Raw genomic sequence first — 18,344 nt, forward strand, 5'->3', positions numbered from 1 at the left:
TAAGCTCCTGGCCATCCTCAGAAATTCTGTTCCTTTTATATCACTTCCTTTTTTTTTTTTTTTAAGATGAACACTATTTAATATAATAATTATACGTGTTTAGTCTGTAAACATTTGGAAAACGAAAAGAATAAAAAGCACCCATAATTCCAACAATTGATGATAATCTCTATTAACATATTTGTCATTCTTTCCCAAATTTTAAAAAAAAAAGGGTTTTTTAATGAGAAACAAGTACTTTTCATCATCATTTTACTTTAGTATCAACATATATATTTTATATACAGTGGTTTTTTCTTATTATTTTCTTATATTTCAGGTACACAGAGTTAATTGGACTCTTAAATCATAACAGAGTAGAGTGAATTACTTACGCAGAGCCCTTCTTTTATTTATTGATGCACTACCATATTATTTTTGTTTTTATAACTATGTAGCAAATTCTTTCTTATTTGCTCTTCATTTAGAAATGGTTCCTTGGTTTCTCATCAATGTTTACAAATATGTTTTATAATTTTTTGTGGCTTCCTCCAAAGTCCTTTTTGAAATTTTAATTAAAATAACATCACAATTGTAGACTTATCCTTAAATTATTCTCATTCATAAGCATAATGTACCTCTCTGCTAACTTTACAACTTTAGAAATATTCTGTTGTAAAATTTTTTTAAGTTCTCCATAAAGAACTTTTACTCTTTATTTTATTTTCTAAAATTTTTATAGTTTTTGTTGTGACCGTATTATTTTCTATTTGAATTTAAAGTTGTCTATTGTTGCCAGGAAGGAATATGGTAAATTTTTATAAGTTATGTTTACATTTTTATAAGATATGTTTTTCAGTAAACTTGTTAAGCTCCTATACACTAATAAATTGTCTGTCAATTTTGTTGGTTTTCTATGTAGATGATCATATGTTTGCAAATAACAATGGTTTTGTCATTTTCCTTCAATTATCCTTTCCAATTAAAAACCCCAAAGGGTATACTACATTGAAGCTTTGTGGAAACAGCAAGCACCTTTGTCTTATTCCCAAACTGAAAGGAAATGTGTATAATATATTTTTTGTTGTAAAATGTACTGTAGGTTTTGGTTTAGAGGTGTTGTTAAATTAAGGAAGTTTTCTTCAATTTTTCATTTTTGAGATTTATTCTCTTAGTCTCAATGAAGTATTAAATTTTATCAAGTGCCTTTTCTGCAGTATTTTCTCTGTTAATTGTGATACATTTGGTAAATGGCATTAATAAATTTCCCTGATGTTGAACTTTTCCTTGCATTCCTGAGATAACCCCCCTTAATTATATTGTATTATATTTTTAATATCTATCAAATTCAGTTAGCAGTAACTTATTTAAAATTCTCCATGTGCTATTAAGTGAAATAGACATGAATTTTTCACTTTTTATAAAACTGTCCTTATCTAGTTTTGAAGTCAAGGTTATACTAGTCTCATAAAATGCTTAAGCATCTTTCTCTATTTTATTATCTGAAACAATTTTTAAAATGTATTTTCTGTTCTTTGAATGTTTGATGGAAATCACCTGCAAAACATTTTTTGGTTAAATATCTCTCTTCCTTCCTTCCTTTGTTTCTCTTTCTTTCTTTTTAAGTATTGGCAAAGTCTTTGAATATAATTTCAATACGTTGAATAAGTACTAATCTATTCAACTTTTAAAATTTATTCTCATGCTCATTTTGGCATTTTTAACTTCTTCAAAGAAAGTATTCACTTTATTCATTCACATTTATTGAGGAATAACACTACATCACATTCTCTCTATTTAATTCTGCATGATAAATTCTGTTATCTTTATATCATGTTACTCATAATTGCAGTGAGTGTCTTTATTATTAAATGGTTTTCAAGCATTTTTTCCAGTTATCTTCCAGCCTTTGGATATAATGTGATTTATTTAACCAGTCTGGTAGCAGATTGTATTTTCCAGAGATAGCCACAATCTATGTATTATACCACATGCTCTTGACACTCATTCCGTTGAGACTAAGGTAACCCAATGGGTGGTGTTGGAATCTTCCACATTTGTCCTCAAAGCATTTCTTTTAGTAAAAGATTTTTTCCCAAATTTGGCAGCTGTCTGCTTCATATTTGGGGTTCCTACCTCCATATCCAACTTAGGGCAGCTTTTAAATTTTTGTCCACTGCCATTAAAAAAAAGAAAATAAAACCCTGATTTATCAATATGTCTCAGGGGCCATTTGCAGCAGAAGTCACATAATAGAACCCAAACCAATGGACTCAAAATTCTCTAGTATCAGTGTCATCTTTCAGAACATAGTGGTTCCTGATCTCTTGCACCCAAACCATGTTTCTGGCTCATGCTTTCTAAGAAGAAACTCTTGACCTAATGTTTTTCATAAATGTTAGCCCTATAAAATGTTTAAACAGCTTTTCCTTCTTTTAATAATGGCTCTTTCCTTTTTAATTTTTTGCTTCTCATCTGTGAAAGAGTGTTAAAGAGCAGATATGCACTGCGGAAACTGTGAAGGGAGGCACAGTCTCATTTAGGCATTTTATGGTCTCAGATTCCTGTAACAAAGAGAATAATCACTCATGCAGGATACACTTTAAAAGGTTCTCAACTGAGACAAGGAAAAATTCCTTGAAATAAAAATTAGAGGATATGAACACTTTGGAAACTCTTATATAATTATCCTTATGAAAGGCTGCTCCTATTATAAGTCCTATCGGTAGATCTAATTTTCCCAAGACAGGCATTTAGAACAGAGCATAATTATTTAAGATGAGCCATGCTGCCATTTCTTCAAGGAGATTAAAAGCAAAAAATCCTGCACAAAGTCTCCAATTCAAAAGATGAAAGCTAATTTTGTTCATCTCATTGTTACACATTGTTTTGATATCAATAATCTAAAGAAACAATCCAGATATTGCTTAAACCTGAGGTAAATTTGAGCCTGTATCATAAATAAACAGACTTATGATTTTGAATACTGTTCTGTCATTCAGTCGTGTCTGATTCTTTGCAACCCCATGGACTGCAGTCCTCCAGGCTTCTCTGTCCATGGGGGTTTTCCAGGCAAGAATATTGGAGTGGGTTACCCTGCCCTCCTCCAGGGGATCTTCCCAGCCCAGGGATTGAACTCAGGTCTCCTGCATTGAAAGCGGATTCTTTACCACCTGAGCCACTAGGTAAGCCCAATTTTGAATACAGTGTAGTTTAAAACTGATATGATAATTGGAGACAATATCCCAGAATGATTATTCAAGAAAAAATTTTCTAATGCAATCATGCAATTGATGAGTCAGTATACTCTTAACCATATAGTGAAAAAGTTTATGTCTCAAGGATATCCTTAATTCTTTCCAAAGTTACTTTGTTCCAAGATTTGTCTTTTTCTTATCATATCAGAATCTTTGTCGTCATCATTAGTCACAGTGTTGATTCAGACGTTGTGTGAATATCCTTGATCTGAAAGTACCAAGATAAGCTTCCTGGAGACTTAAACTTCTCTCCTTTAAAAAAAAAAAAATACTTTCCAGTAAACACTGGGAGTTGTTTTGGAGCATAATGCAACTGCTTTCCTCTCTCATGAACTCTTGTGCTTTAATGAGTCATAACGTTTGAATAAACTGAAGTTTAAACAGGAAAGGTTTATGAACTGAGAATACAGATCCCTGTTTCAGATCATAGGCAAATCTAAAAGTCATTAAATATTCTGCATTTATTCTAATTTCTGCCCTGGCTTCCCATGAAATGAGAGGAAATGGATATGGATATGTAAGTATATATTTTCCTTTCTAAAGCATCTGCTCTAACTGGGTCAACAACAGAATTATGCCTGTTAAAATGGTGAGTTGACCATATGCATTAGCTTTCATGGCAAATAAATGGGGAAACAGTGGAAACCGTGTCAGACTTTATTTTTCTGGGCTCCAAAATCACTGCAGATGGTGATTGCAGCCGTGAAATTAAAAGACGCTTACTCCTTGGAAGGAAAGTTATGATCAACCTAGACAGCATATTAAAAAGCAGAGACATTACTTTGCCAGCAAAGGTCCATCTGGTCAAGGCTATGTTTTTTCCAGTGGTCATGTATGGATGTGAGAGTTGAACTATAAAGAAAGCTGAGCGCCGAAGAATTGATGCTTTTGAACTGTGGTGTTGGAGAATACTCTTGAGAGTCCCTTGGACTGCAAGGAGATCCAACCAGTCCATCCTAAAGGAGATCAGTCCTGGGTGTTCATTGGAAGGACTGATGTTGAAGCTGAAACTCCAATATTTGGGCCACTTGATGCGAAGAGCTGACTCATTTGAAAAGACCCTGATGCTGGGACAGATTGAGGGCAGGAGGAGAAGGGCACAACAGAGGATGAAATGGTTGGATGGCATCACCGACTCAATGGACATGGGTTTGGGTGGACTCCGGGAGTTGGTGATGGACAGGGAGGCCTGGCATGCTGCAGTTCATGGGGTCGCAGAGAGTCGAACACGACTGAGCAACTGAACTGAACTGAACTGGACTGATTAGCTTTCATTCCTTGCTCAAATCCCAGTAACACAACAAGAAAAGGATTTTTAAAATAGCTTAATAAGGACAAAGATAATTGGGGAGGACACAGTGGTGGCAAATTGTGGGAAACTGGAAAGCAGATGGGCTAGAAAGTTAAATCTGAAATTGACAGTGGACATCTGAGGAGCAACTTAATTTTATAGAGAACAATTTCTCAAAAGATTCAGATTAATGATACCTATAAATTAATTTAAAACTGATAGTCTTTTAAAAAAGGAGTAAAAGCCTCATGTCCTCTCCCCTTCCCTGTGAAGCTGGATGGCAGCTCCTCCTCATCCAAGGAGTTTTAATCGTTGCAAAGTATAAAATATAGTATCTCCTGACTTTGGAGGATTGTATGATAAAATAGAAGATGAGCAGTCAGACTTTTGCCTCCAGATCAGAGGTTAGAAACACCTTCTCTGAGGACTCTAACTAGTCTAACTAGTCCAGAAGAAAGACCATTAAACACTAGCTGACACTGGAAGGTCTACGATAGAAAGGCCTTCAGATAGTGGTCACATACTTGGACACACAGCTTTCAGTGCACTGTTTAGTTCATTACTCTTCAATCCAAAAGAGCATACCAGATTCCTATAATATTCAGAGATCAGGGCAGAGGTAGGTAGTAGAAGCCAATGTTGGTGACACAGAAGATTCTAAAAATATCCAAGAAGAAAAAAATGGGTTTTATAAGAAGAATTAAGAAGAATGGCTTGGATATTGTGAACACAACTGGAATGTAGGAAAGAGTGGAGTTGAGTTGAGCTGAGTTCAGTTCAGTCACTCAGTCGTGTCCGACTCTCCGCGACCCCATGAATCACAGCACGCCAGGCCTCACACACAATACCGGGCTTCCCAGGTAACTCAGTAAAGAATCTGCCTGCCAATGTAGGAGATGCAGCAACCCACTCCAGTATTCTTGCCTGAAGAATCCCAGGGACAGAGGAACCTGGTGGGCCGCTGTCTATAGGGTTGCACAGGGTTGGACATGACTGAAGCAACTTAGCAGCAGCGGAAGCAGCAGCTTTGATCCCTGGGGTGGGAAGATCCCCTGGAGAAGGAAATGGCAACCCACTCCAGTATTTTTGCCTGGGAAATCCCATAGACAGAGGAACCTGGCCAGCTATAGTTCATGGGGTTGCAAAAGAGTCAGACACGACTGAGCAACTAAACAACAACAATAACTCATACTACTAAGGGAATATCTTTTTCTTCCTAACACTTGAGACCCAACAAATACCCACTAAATGCACAAGTAAGCCAAACTCATTGTCAAACACACAAGGTCTCCCTGGAGGATGTGCTCCATGAAAATGAAGAAGTAAACAAAAAAGAGAGTGAGAAAGACACATATAGACAGGGAGACAGACATAGGTGCCAGGAAGCAAGAAAACAGCACAAGAGACAGACAAATGTAGAAGCAGTTCCCAAGACTGCAGAAGTCTAGAAGACTCAGAGATGCAACTATCTATGGCCTCCAAGAGACCTCTTCAAGAAGGAAAGGCTAGGACACCAGGGTGCTTAATGAACAAAGAGCATATTTAGTAATATGGGAAACTGGTGCATGGAATACTCGAGCTTTCTGTACTATCCTTGTGACTTTTCTGTGAATCGAAAACCATTCTAAAAGAAAGATAGAACCATAATAACCGATGAGAGTCAGGAAAGTATGCACATAAGTAGTTGGTGGTGGTCAAAGAAGAGTTAAATCCTCATTCTCCTTCAGTCTAAAACTGGAATATCTTGAAGTTAAAATATAAACATCTTATTTAATGACATGGAAAAATGTTAAGTCACTGTCATGTCCGATTCTTTGCAACCCCATGTAGTCCACCAGACTCTTCTGTCCATGGAATTCTCTAGACAAGAATACTGGAGTGGGTTGCCATTCCCTTCTCCAGGGGATCTTCTAGACCCAGGGATCGAACCTGGGTCCCCTGCATTGCAGGCAGATTCTTCACCATCTGAGCCACTAGGGAAGCCCTTAACAACATGGAGGTCAATATGAAAATACAAAGCTGTGGGAGGAGGGGAGTGGGAAATAGGGATCAGTAGTCAGGGGAGTATTGGCTTAGTAACAAGACTTGTATGCTGTTGACACTGTCATGTGTATGTATTACTTGATGAAAATAGAAAATTGATTTAAACAGAAAAAGTGCAGTTGCCGTATATTATCCAGATTTTCCAGGAGAATTTTATTGTCCAGTGATCTTCTCTATTGCCCCTTCCTATTCCGTTATTAAGTCATATCTATGCTGCTTTAAGAAATAATTCGATTTGGAAAATTCAGGCACTCTAAGAAGAGAAATCCCAGCAGTTCTATGTAATTTGACTATTTATTATTTGCATATAAATGACACTACTGAAATTATGTCAAAAAATGTTATTCTTCATCCTGAGGTTGAAGAAAAGTGTTTATTGTTTACACCAAGTACTTAATTCCATTTTCTAAAAGTGCATGTTATATTAGGTCCCGTTTTATAAAAGCAAGGCAGAGTACAAATTCAAGAAGTTTTACTGTCCTTTTTTTAATCAGATATTCCAGAGTACATGACACAACCTGTGTTTATTCTTTTCCGAGTACCTTAAAATATAAATATTCTAAAAATACTTGAAGATGGATCAAGGAAATATTTACTGTAAGAGTATTTATTCTGTGGCTATTGGAATCATCTTTTGACTATAAATTATTTACATATGGGTGAAAGTGGGGATCTATTTATCCCATTTCTCCTTCATAAACAGTTTAGATGAGTCCCGCTGCAGCTGCTGCTGCTAAGTTGCTTCAGTCATGTCCGACTCTGTGCGACCCCATAGACGGCAGCCCACCAGGCTCCCCTGTCCCTGGGATTCTCCCAGCAAGAATACTGGAGTGGGTTGTCATTTCCTTTCCCAATGCATGAAAGTGAAAAGTGAAAGTGAAGTCGCTCAATCGTGTCCGACTCTTTGCGACCCCATGGACTGAGGCTACCAGGCTCCTCCGTCCATGGGATTTTCCAGGCAAGAGTACTGGAGTGGGTTGCCATTGCCTTCTCCGTTAGATAAGTCCTCAGTTCAGTTCAGTTCAGTTCAGTCGCTCAGTCGTGTCCGACTCTCCGCGACCCCATGAATCACAGCACGCCAGGCCTCCCTGTCCATCACCAACTCCCAGAGTTCACTCAAACTCATGTCCACAGAGTCGGTGATGCCATCCAGCCATCTCATTCTCTGTCATCCCCTTCTCCTCCCGCCCCCAACCTTTCCCAGCATCAGAGTCTTTTCCAGTGAGTCAACTCGTTGCATGAGGTGGTCAAAGTATTGCAGTTTCAGCTTTAGCATCAGTCCTTCCAATGAACACCCAGGACTGATCTCCTTTAGAATGGACTGGTTGGATCTCTTTGCAGTATAAGGGACTCTCAAGAGTCTTCTCCAACACTACAGTTCAAAAGCATCAATTCTTTGGCAATCAGCTTTCTTCACAGTCCAACTCTCACATCCATACATGATCACAGTAAAAACCATTTAAATTATCTATGATGCTTCTGGAAAGAATCAAGTCCTCATCTATATATATCGCACTTGGAATTTTTTCTCTGGTTGGTATAACTTGAGTCTATCACTTTTAGCTCAGAAAACAAGATGTCTGTGCTGAAGTGCCATTCTTCTATGTCAATAGGTTCCTTCCTCTATTTAGTGAGTCTGGGAACAATATGCATGGGTCTCACACTGATTCAAATGTGAAAGATGCAAATGATAACCCTGTATACGAGACAGCAAAAGAGACACAGATGTATAGAACAGTCTTTGGGACTCTGTGGGAGAGGGTGAGGGTGGGATGATTTGGGAGAATGGCATTGAAACATGTATGTTGTCATATGTGAAACGAATCGCCAGTTCAAGTTCGATGCATGTTACAGGATGCTCGGGGCTGGTGTGCGGGGATGACCCAGAGGGAGGATAAAGGGAGGAGGGAGGTGGGAGGGGGTTCAAGAAGGGGAACTCATGTACACCCGTGGCGGATTCATGTCAGTGTATGGCAAAACCAACCAATACAATATTGTAAAATAATTAGCCTCCAATTAAAAAAAAAATGTGTTTCAGTAGTTGTGCCCTTGAAGTGTCTTTGCATTATCTCCAACATGCCTGTCCTCCTTCAGTTCACACCACACCGCATCTGCTTGATATCCTGCTGTCATCTCTCTACCTCACACAACTAAACCAACAAGGCTGAATTGTAATGGGTGGATAGAAACCTGGTGGGAGAAAATGGAAGTGAATTTTAACTCAACATTAAATTTCCCTTCTAGGATTCCAAAGGAATCAATGGGTCACATATAAAGCAGTCTCTGTTACTGTCCAAAAGATACAGCCATTGAGGAAGGAAAAAAGGTATTTAGTTTAATCATGTTGTTCCAGATTCATGATAAATCCCTCCCTTATTAATAAAAGAAAAAGTTAGGTGGGAGTCACAATCACTTGGGCATTATTTTATTCTGAAAGGCCTAGAAAATAGTCCAGATGTATTTCTTTTCAGGTATTGCCCAATTTCTCATTAAAAAATTTGGAGAAATAAGTTAATTTGCAAAATCCTCTTGTTATCATCTGAATAAAAATTTGTTTCTAAAAATTATTCACAAACATAGGCGCTGCTGATAGTTCAATCAAAGTAGTTCACTTGTAGATACTTAGAAAAAACTTAAGGTCATAGACCCATTGATTCCTTTGGAATCCTAGAAGGAAAATTTAATGTTGAGTTAAATTAATGTTAATTAATCCTTTTGGCTATTTGTTGGCATTCCCCTAGGCTTATCCTTAGCTCCCTTACCTCTGGTCAGTACATTTTGTTGCTTCTGGATGAAATTTACATAAGCACTGAAGACAGATCATCTCACATCCTATCTTCTAATATATTCTCTGCTGCTGCTGCTGCTAAGTCGCTTCAGTTGTGTCCAACTCTGTGCGACCCCATAGACGGAAGCCCACGAGGCTCCCCCGTCCCTGGGATTCTCCCGGCAAGAACCCACTGGAGTGGGTTGCCATTTTCTTCTCCAATGTGTGAAAGTGAAGTCGCTCAGTCGTGTCCGACTCTTCGCGACCCCATGGACTGCAGCCTACCAGGCTCCTCTGCCCATGCAATTTTCCAGGCAAGAGTACTGGAGTGGGGTGCCATCACCTTCTCCAATATATTCGCTATCTTCTAATATATTTGCTATCTTATTTGATAATATTCACTTCTGCTATAAAAACCTCAAAACAAACAAGATGGATGAAATGCACAAGAAATGTTAAGTATAGATAGTAAGTGGGGTAGCTTATGATATCCAGGCAAAAACACATGGCATATGTGGATAATGAGTAAATAAGTAGCCTATGAGACATAGGCAGAATGAATACAGAGTTAGTGACCTGCAACACATACTAACCAAAGGAACAGATCATGGAACAAATGAGAATGTTACTTACAGACATAAAGAGATGTGTAAGCCAAGTCATAATCATGCCCCACCACTCCAGCAGAACTACTGATATTCCTTTCAAAGATTTTAGTGTGTTATTTGAACTTCTGGTTTGCTACTTTTCCTGCCGTGTACACATCCTGTCTTCACATCTAGTCTGAAAGCTCCCAGAAGGCAGGCACACTGACCTATGCAAACTTCATTATGGGGAGCATTTGGCATCCAGAGCTGCTGCCTAATACAGTTGAATAGTTCACGGCATAATCTGGGCGCCTTGGCTCAAAGTTAACTGCTTCTCTTTTATTGTCATTTTCATAAAGCTGTCCAACTGTGAAATCAAGAATTAGTGTTCTCCAGTTCTCTCAATAGTAAAACATGTGTATCACCCAGGTAGAAAGTGCTTCTTTTCCTTTTGCTGAAAATAAACAAAAAATAAATAAAAATAATTTACACACATATGCTGAAGCATTGCACATACGCCCTATTTTTAATGTATTGAGGGTATGTTGCATAGAGACAGGACAATAAAGCAGGTAAAAGAACTGACTCTCGAGTTCAATGCCAGGTTTAGAGATTTGGATTTGTAACTGCCTAGCTCTGAAACCTTGAATAAGCTTATTTTTCACCTACCTTCCCCAGTGTCCCTATCTATGAATGTTGGGAAAATAGAAATTGTACCTAGTGTATAGGGCTATTGTATGGAGTAAATGAGCTAAAGCAGGCAAAAAGTGCTTAGAACAGTGCCTGGCAAGTGGCAAGCTGTCGCTACACCTTGGCTCTTATTATAAGAGCTACACATCCTACAAAGCCATTTTAAACAGACTTCTTTCTCTATACTGTGAATAACCTTCCAGCCAGAACTGTTTGCCTTTCAAAACCAGATTCCAGTTTCACATCCTCCCTAGATAAGTGACTACATGCACACTCATTATCAAGGCCAAGAAAAGCTGCAAATAATGCTGACGGTCATTAACTCTAATAATACTCCTTTTATGTTTGCTTTGTCCTGTCGAGTTTATGAACCATTTTCACATTCACCGCATCATTGGATTTTCACAACGCCTCTGAAACAAAAGCGGCCAGCTATTATTTTTCATTTTTGAAAGACAAAACTAAAGCACAGGGGGTTAAAATGGCTTGCCTTTGGTTACCTGGAGGATGACCATGAGCTCAGAGCATTGTAACTTCTGACCGTGGACCTTCTTTCTGCCCAGCACTGGTTGAGTAGGCTCTACTGACAGATCTTAAGAGCTAAAATAGCTTCAAGCCTATAGTCCCTGACTCTCCCCAATGCTCTTTTTCTGTCCTTTTTAAAAGAATAAGAAGTACCTTATTGTTTATTTTCCTCAAGGATTTTGCTGCTAGGATCTTCCTTCCTTCAAGATGATCTTAAAGTTCTGAGAAAATAGAGAATAGAGCCCACTCAGGGCTTCCCAGGTGGAACTAGTAAAGACCCTGTCTGCCAATGCAGGAGACATAAGAGATGTGGGTTGGATCCCTGGGTTGGGAAGATCTCCTGGAGGAGGGCATAGCAACCCCCTCCTGTATTCTTGCCTGGAGAATCCCATAGGCAGAGGAGCCTGGTGGGCTATGGTCCATAGGATTGCACAGAGTCAGACGCAACTGAAGCGACTTATCACAGCACACACAGAGACCACTCACAAAAACTGATGTTTTCCTTATTCATACGGTGCTGCATTTAAGCCTAGTGGCTGCATAACAGAGGAGTTCAAGCAGCACTGACTCAGAGATGCATTGTCTGGGTGTAATTCGTCTTTACCAGTTACCAGTTTCGTGACCTTAAGAAGGTTACTTAACTTCCCCTTGCCTCAGTTGCCCCATCTATAAAATGGGGAGAACATATTACCTGCCTCATAGGGTTCTTGTGATGATTGTAAGAAATAATATGTGTAAATTACTCAAAACAGCACCTGACAAAATAGATGTGCACTCCTGTTATTATTATGTGTTAGAAAAGAGTCTTTAATTCGTTCTCCTTTTGACTGGTTTTGTTCCAGCTGCCTACTGCAAGAACTGTCTCTGTGTGAACCAAAATGACCAGATCGCGTAAATCCTCAAATGCTAAACCAGTGCACTGCATTTCATCTCTCATGTCAGATCTTTGATTCTCCCAGAGCTACTCTCCCTTGCACACCTTCAATTAAAATATCCATGGTCTGACATTGTCCCCAAACCTATCTCAACGAGTCTATTTCCTGACTTTTACCCTCGTCACCATGATCCCCTTCCAGTTTTGCCTAAGGAATATGTTGCTATGGCAACACTCACCACCCACAGTCAACAGTCAAATTTCGTTTCTCAGATATAGCTATTAAAAAATAAATGGTCCATGTAACATTCTTTGTGTTTGTTTCCCTGTTCATTTGTGAAATCTCCTACCTGTTTGAGGCATTCATAAATGAAATAAAATACCCTTTTTAAACATTTGGGCAATAATTTGTTAATTCAACAAAGATGCTATTCAGATTCTCAATGTTTTATAAATAGCTTTCCATCAACATGAAGTTTAGAAAAAAAGTCACAGTCATAAGCTGCTTCAGTCCTAGATTTTGTTTAGTCAAACCGTCTTATTTTATAATAGGAACATGAAATGAATTGTTACATATTATTTGCTAAAAAGAATTCTGCCTCTTTAATTTTTAGAGCCTGAAGTAAAAATGACTTATTTAACTGAGTCAGAAACAAGAAGAGGGGTGTAGGATTTATCCCTCTCTTCAGTGGCCTCTCCACCAAATCCATTTTTATTTCCCCAGTGGAGGACAAACTAATAACCCGTGGTATATGTACGAGCCGTGGCGAACATCACACATTTCTAGGATACTTTTCCCGGTGCATGGCCAGGTAAAACCCAGTCCAGCCCCCAACTGTGGGATGTCATGTGTCAATAGCAACCATGTTTAACTCCTTTCCATGCCTGACTCTCCAGCCTTCTCTTGGTGAGTCCTTAAAAAGTGACGGCTGCACTTGAGTCTCTTGCTGGGAGGCCTGGGAATGGAGGTAAGGAGGAAGCCTTGCCCTATCAATGCCATCTCTCCGCTCTGTTGGCAGATAGAACAAGCAGATGAATAAGCAGAAGCTCACCCGTACCCTTCCCTTTATTCTCCCACTTTCCCCATCTCACCACCTCCTCCAATTCTCTTCTCCTGTCTCTGATGATACTCCACACTGGTGATTATTAATCATAACCAGAATAGCATTTGACAAGAATACATATGGTTATGATATCACTTGAAGTTTAAGGAAAGAATATAGCTCAGAAAGTTTTAGGACAAAGCTCTTATAAGAACTTTTTAGGATAAAACTCTTAGGAATTTTGATCACATGCCATTAAAAATCATCGTCTATAACAGGAGGTTTTCATTTCTCTAAACTGTGAGGCCCCTTTTGTATTTTAACTTTACTGGAAAAATCTCAGTTAAAACTCACTTAAAACATTAAAAACTCTTTTATAGATGTGGACAAGGGAAACAAGGATAACTGGCAGGAGCATATAAATTAGAAAGCACTTGAAAACTCTGCCTTATAAGGTTATAAATAAATAAATATATATATAATAATGAATGTGCTGATTTTGCCTAATTCTGTGTTAAGAGATGTACTCTGAATTTTAAAGGATGATGCACCTCTTTATTTAATTCAGAGAAAATGACTTAGGGATTCATTCAAAAATTCTAAATATCAGACAAATCCTTCCTACCATACTGACATTTTCTATTAAAAGTGAGTAAATACTACCACCAAAAATCAATGAAGTAATTCCTTTTGAAGAAGCAGTGTGGGTAGGTGGTAGAGAGACAATGGGTATATATCAGGGAAACAGACATCACGATAGACAGCAGCTGGGCCAAGGTAGGCAGCTACACAGTATAAGGTGATTCCCCACCATGGAAAGTCCAGCTTTCCAGTAACAGAGGTTAGTGGGTGGTTCCACTCTAACTGGGAAAGAATGAAAAGATTTCTCTTGTTGAAAGTTGTTCCAAGTGGATTTTTTTAAACAATAGATTAATATAATTTTTGACCTGTCATAACAATTGCTTTTTCTTCTATCTAGGCATTATACCCTCTGGGAATTATCATTTTAAGCAAGTTAAAAAGCAGTTAAAAGAGATAAGATTTAAGGAGTTTCCTGGTGGCTTAGTGGTTAGGATGCTGTACTTTCACTGCTGTGGCCCAGGTTCAACCCCTGGTTGGTAACTGAGATCTTGCAAGTCATGCAGTGTGGCCAAAAAAAAACAAAAGAAGAAAAGAGAGAGAGATTTAAACACAATATAAAGAAAAAAAATATTTCCTCCTCATCTTCAGGATGGGAAGAAAGTGAAGCAATTTCCTGAGAAGAGATGGTGTATCTAAAATCAAACGGAATTTCCTAGTGGCGAAATTCAAACTAAACCCAATTTTAGCTAAAAAGCATCTTGATTGTTATCTTAATGAGTCTCAGGTAGAGATAGTCATCGCCAAATTCAGCAGTTTCTAGTATTTGGCTTTTTTCATAGAAGACTTCAGAATATTTGAAATTAATAAAAGGTGTATACCCCTGATGATGATTCAAGACACAGAGTTAAATTCACCAGAAGCTTTGCAGGCATGGGGTTAGGCCCCCAGGGTGTGTTAGTAGAAAGAAGAAACAAAGCAATTCTCTCCCTCACTATGTCAACGGAGGATTCATTTTCCAGGCTCTTGTGTCCAGTACTAATAAGAGGGAACTCCACTTGAATTCCTTTGAGAGTGTACACAGTTTAAATCTGGTATCAGGTTTAACTTGTCTGCTTTATATGTTAGAGAACTAAAAGATTTATACCTTGAAGCTATTTTTTGTCCAAATGCTTTGAAAGGAGAGCGCATTAGTGCATTGAACTCTGTGAGCTGTGCCTGATGTAATGAATGGATGATTTAACATGGGATTAACACTCTTCTCACAAAAATACCTCCAGTGTACACAGACCAAGGTCTCAAAACAAAGGCAGCTAGCCCCCGAAGGCAACCAGACAATCTGATTGGTCAGATAAAGCCAGCATTTATTATTTTAATTATGAAAAGGCAAATCATGGTTCTTATCAGCCTCCAGCGATAAAACAGGACCCATGGGCTTCCTTTATTAGTTGTTGATATTAATCAGACAACCTGCTTACTGCTATTCTAGTTGCTCTGGAGGGTCTAGATTCAGTCCAAAGTATCAAATTAATGACTATGAAATGCAGTTGAAAAACTACGATTATCACACAGGAAACAATAGCAAATAATATGAGGTGGTATATTCATACAGCAAGGGCTCCTGCTTCTGTTAGAGAGAAATGAGGAGCCACATAGATTTTTTTAACTTGGAAGGAGTGGGGAAAAGAGGGTACCTAAGTGGATCTGTATCGGGGTCCAGCCCCGATATGACCCAGGGTATCCTCGGGATGAACGGCGTCGGCGTTAGAGAGAGAGAGAAAGAGAGACAGGGGCTGATGATTCCTTGGTTTACGCTGGAAACCAATAAAACCCCAGCACGGGGCTTGCTCTGTTTACGTAGGCCGCAGGCGCCCTCTCGAATCACTTGAGGTACCCCACCAGGGCACCCCCTCGAGTGGGTCTTAGAAGCCCAGGCAGATAAGTAAACTCAGAGGGCCCAGCGCTCCAAGGATCTCAACCAGAAAAAGAAGAATAGAGAAAAGGATGGAAAAAGAGAAAGAACGACACGGGGAGACCAAGCTTCAGTGAGCAAGGCCCAAAACTTTATTTTCCAGTGCTGCTTTTATACCCTAAGTTATGCGCATAAGAAACAGAGAAAGGGAGGTATAGATTCACACCAAAATCACGTGGGGTCAGCAGTCTTGACCCTTATCAGGATCAGGGCTTATTTTTGTGTGTCTCGTGATAAAAGTTTTTTAGGTGGTTTACATTATCTTCTGGCCAGGGGGCCTACTAACAGTTTTATGGCCCTCTTCTCCTGACAATAGGTTAGTTAGCAAGTAAAAGACCCTTTTTTTAAGGTGACTTTCCTAAAGTTAGGTGCATAACAAAGTTACATTCCTATAAGGCACCGGTGTAGTGAGCTGCAAGAAAGGAATTTATTAACTTAAGATCTGATGTGGTTAAATCAAAGGGTTAATATATTTCCAAGGATACAATAGAGGAAACTGCAGCAAGCATTGATTCAACAATGAAATCTTTTCTAGTACTATTCTAGTGATTTTAACTTCTTCAACAGATTCCTGCATTTTAGGAGCCCGGACAAACTTGTCATGCAAGTTAGAAAGCTATCAGAGGGGCTTGGATTGGAACACTCCTATTAAGCCGAGGAGAACTTTTAAACTACAGTTCTGAATTAATGTTTTCAGAGAAAGGTGGTTGGGGGGAAACCCCCATAAGTATTAGAGGACTTGGTAAGAGGCGTAAGATAGTAAATCAGTCAGATTCCGGTTTTCTTTGGGGTAGATGCTCAGGTAGGTCCAGGGGGCTCCTCGAGTCCTGATTAGCCTTTGCCCGTCAGGCCTCTTCCCCAGTTGACCTTTGCCACGGGTAGGATTTCCCTCGCTGGCTCCCGGCAGATCTGTGCTTTGTGATAACCTTGGAGGAAGTGTGGGAGTCAGAGGGTGCTCAGGTGGGAGCAGGTAGGGGTGAGTAGCAGGAGTAGAGACCAGGATCAGAAGCTGAGAATCTAAGCTAGATTCTAGAACAGAGGTAGTGGGAACAGAAGGAGCACACAGGATACATTCAAGAGACTAATGTGGGACCCATAGGAAAGAGTAATCAATTGGTCATGGAAGAGAGAAAGAGGAGGGTTCAAGGATATCTGTGGTTTCTCCTTTGGACAAGGATCTTAACCTGAAATAGTTACGGGAATTTTGGCATGAAATGATGATAACTTCAGTCTAAAGGCAGGACAATTTTGATGTTAGAAAACTCAGACGCAGACTCACAGACTTAGAGAATCAACGTATGCCTATCAAGAGAGGATTGTGGAGAGGTATAGATTGGGAATTTGGGATTGACATGTATATACTGCCATATTTAAAATAAAATGTCTTTCCATGGGGGGAAAGAAAGCCTTCAGGCAAATACTGTGGCTATAGGTCAGATGTCTGACAGAACTCAAGGCTCCATTGACTACAGGGATATGCATATAAAACTGATGCATGAGCTGCCTACCATGTTCTTAGCACCCAAAACCCCTGAAAAGGAAGCTCTAATATTCACTTTAAAAAGCTGACTTGAAACTCAGCATTCAAAAAACTAAGAACATGGCATCCAGTCCCATCCCTTCATGGCAAATAGATGTGGAAACAATGGAAACAGTGACAGAATTTATTTTCTTGCACTCCAAAATCACTGCAGATTGTGACTGCAGCCATGAAATTCAAAGACCTTGGAAGAAAAGCTATGACCAACCTAGACAGCATATTAAAAAGCAGAGACATTACTTTGCTGAGAAGGGTCCATTTAATCAAAGCTATTGTTTTTCCAGTAGTCATGTATGGATGTGAGAGTTGGACCATAACAAAAGCTGAGCACCGAAGGATTGATGCTTTTGAACTGTGGTGTTGGAGAAGACTCTTGAGAGTCCCTTGAACTGCAAGCAGATCCAACCGGTCCATCCGAAAGGAAATCAGTCCTGAATATTTATTGGAAGGACTGATGCTAAAGCTGAAGCTCCAATACTTTGGCCACCTAATGTGAAGAAAACTGACTCACTGGAAAAGACCGTGATGCTGGGAAAGATTGAAGGCAGGAGGAGAAGGGGACAGCAGAGGATGAGATGGTTGGATGGCATCACCACCTCAATGGAAGTGAGTTTGAGCGAGCTCCAGGAGTTGGTGATGGACTGCGAAGCCTGGCATGCTGCAGTCCATGGGGTCAAAAAGAGTCAGATATGACTGAGCGACTGAACTGAATATTCACTTGGGGGTTCACAGACTTGATGCTCAGCCACCATTCTCCTTCACTCCTCCAGTAGAATTTGATCCTGTTTCTACTACACCTGCCTATCCTTCGTCCTCAGTGTATGCTTGCCCCTCCAGGACCAGTGGGTCAAGCATGTGTTCTCTGAAATCTTTTACAGCTCCCTATTTTTCTTCATAGTACTTATCACACTGTGTTTAACTATATGTTAATTTTCTTATTGTCTTTCACGAGATCGTAAATTCCTCTAAAGTGAAGTGACGTTTCTATTTTATTTATCACTAGATTTTTAATACAGGGTTCAGTGTCAAGGGTGTGGGAGTTGCTCAATAAATAGACATTGAACGAATGATGAGTTCTCCATTTCAGTTCCATTGCCTTTGATGCTCTGTGTCTTTGATGCTCATGGATGCTGTTTCCATGAGCAGAATTCTGGTATTCAATTGTATATGATTGGAGAAAGTGAAAGATAAAAGCAT

This window comes from Moschus berezovskii, chromosome 21 (genome assembly GCF_049115385.1).
Source record: "Moschus berezovskii isolate FMDL1 chromosome 21, NW_MosBer_1.0, whole genome shotgun sequence".
Taxonomy (NCBI): Eukaryota; Metazoa; Chordata; class Mammalia; order Artiodactyla; family Moschidae; genus Moschus; species Moschus berezovskii.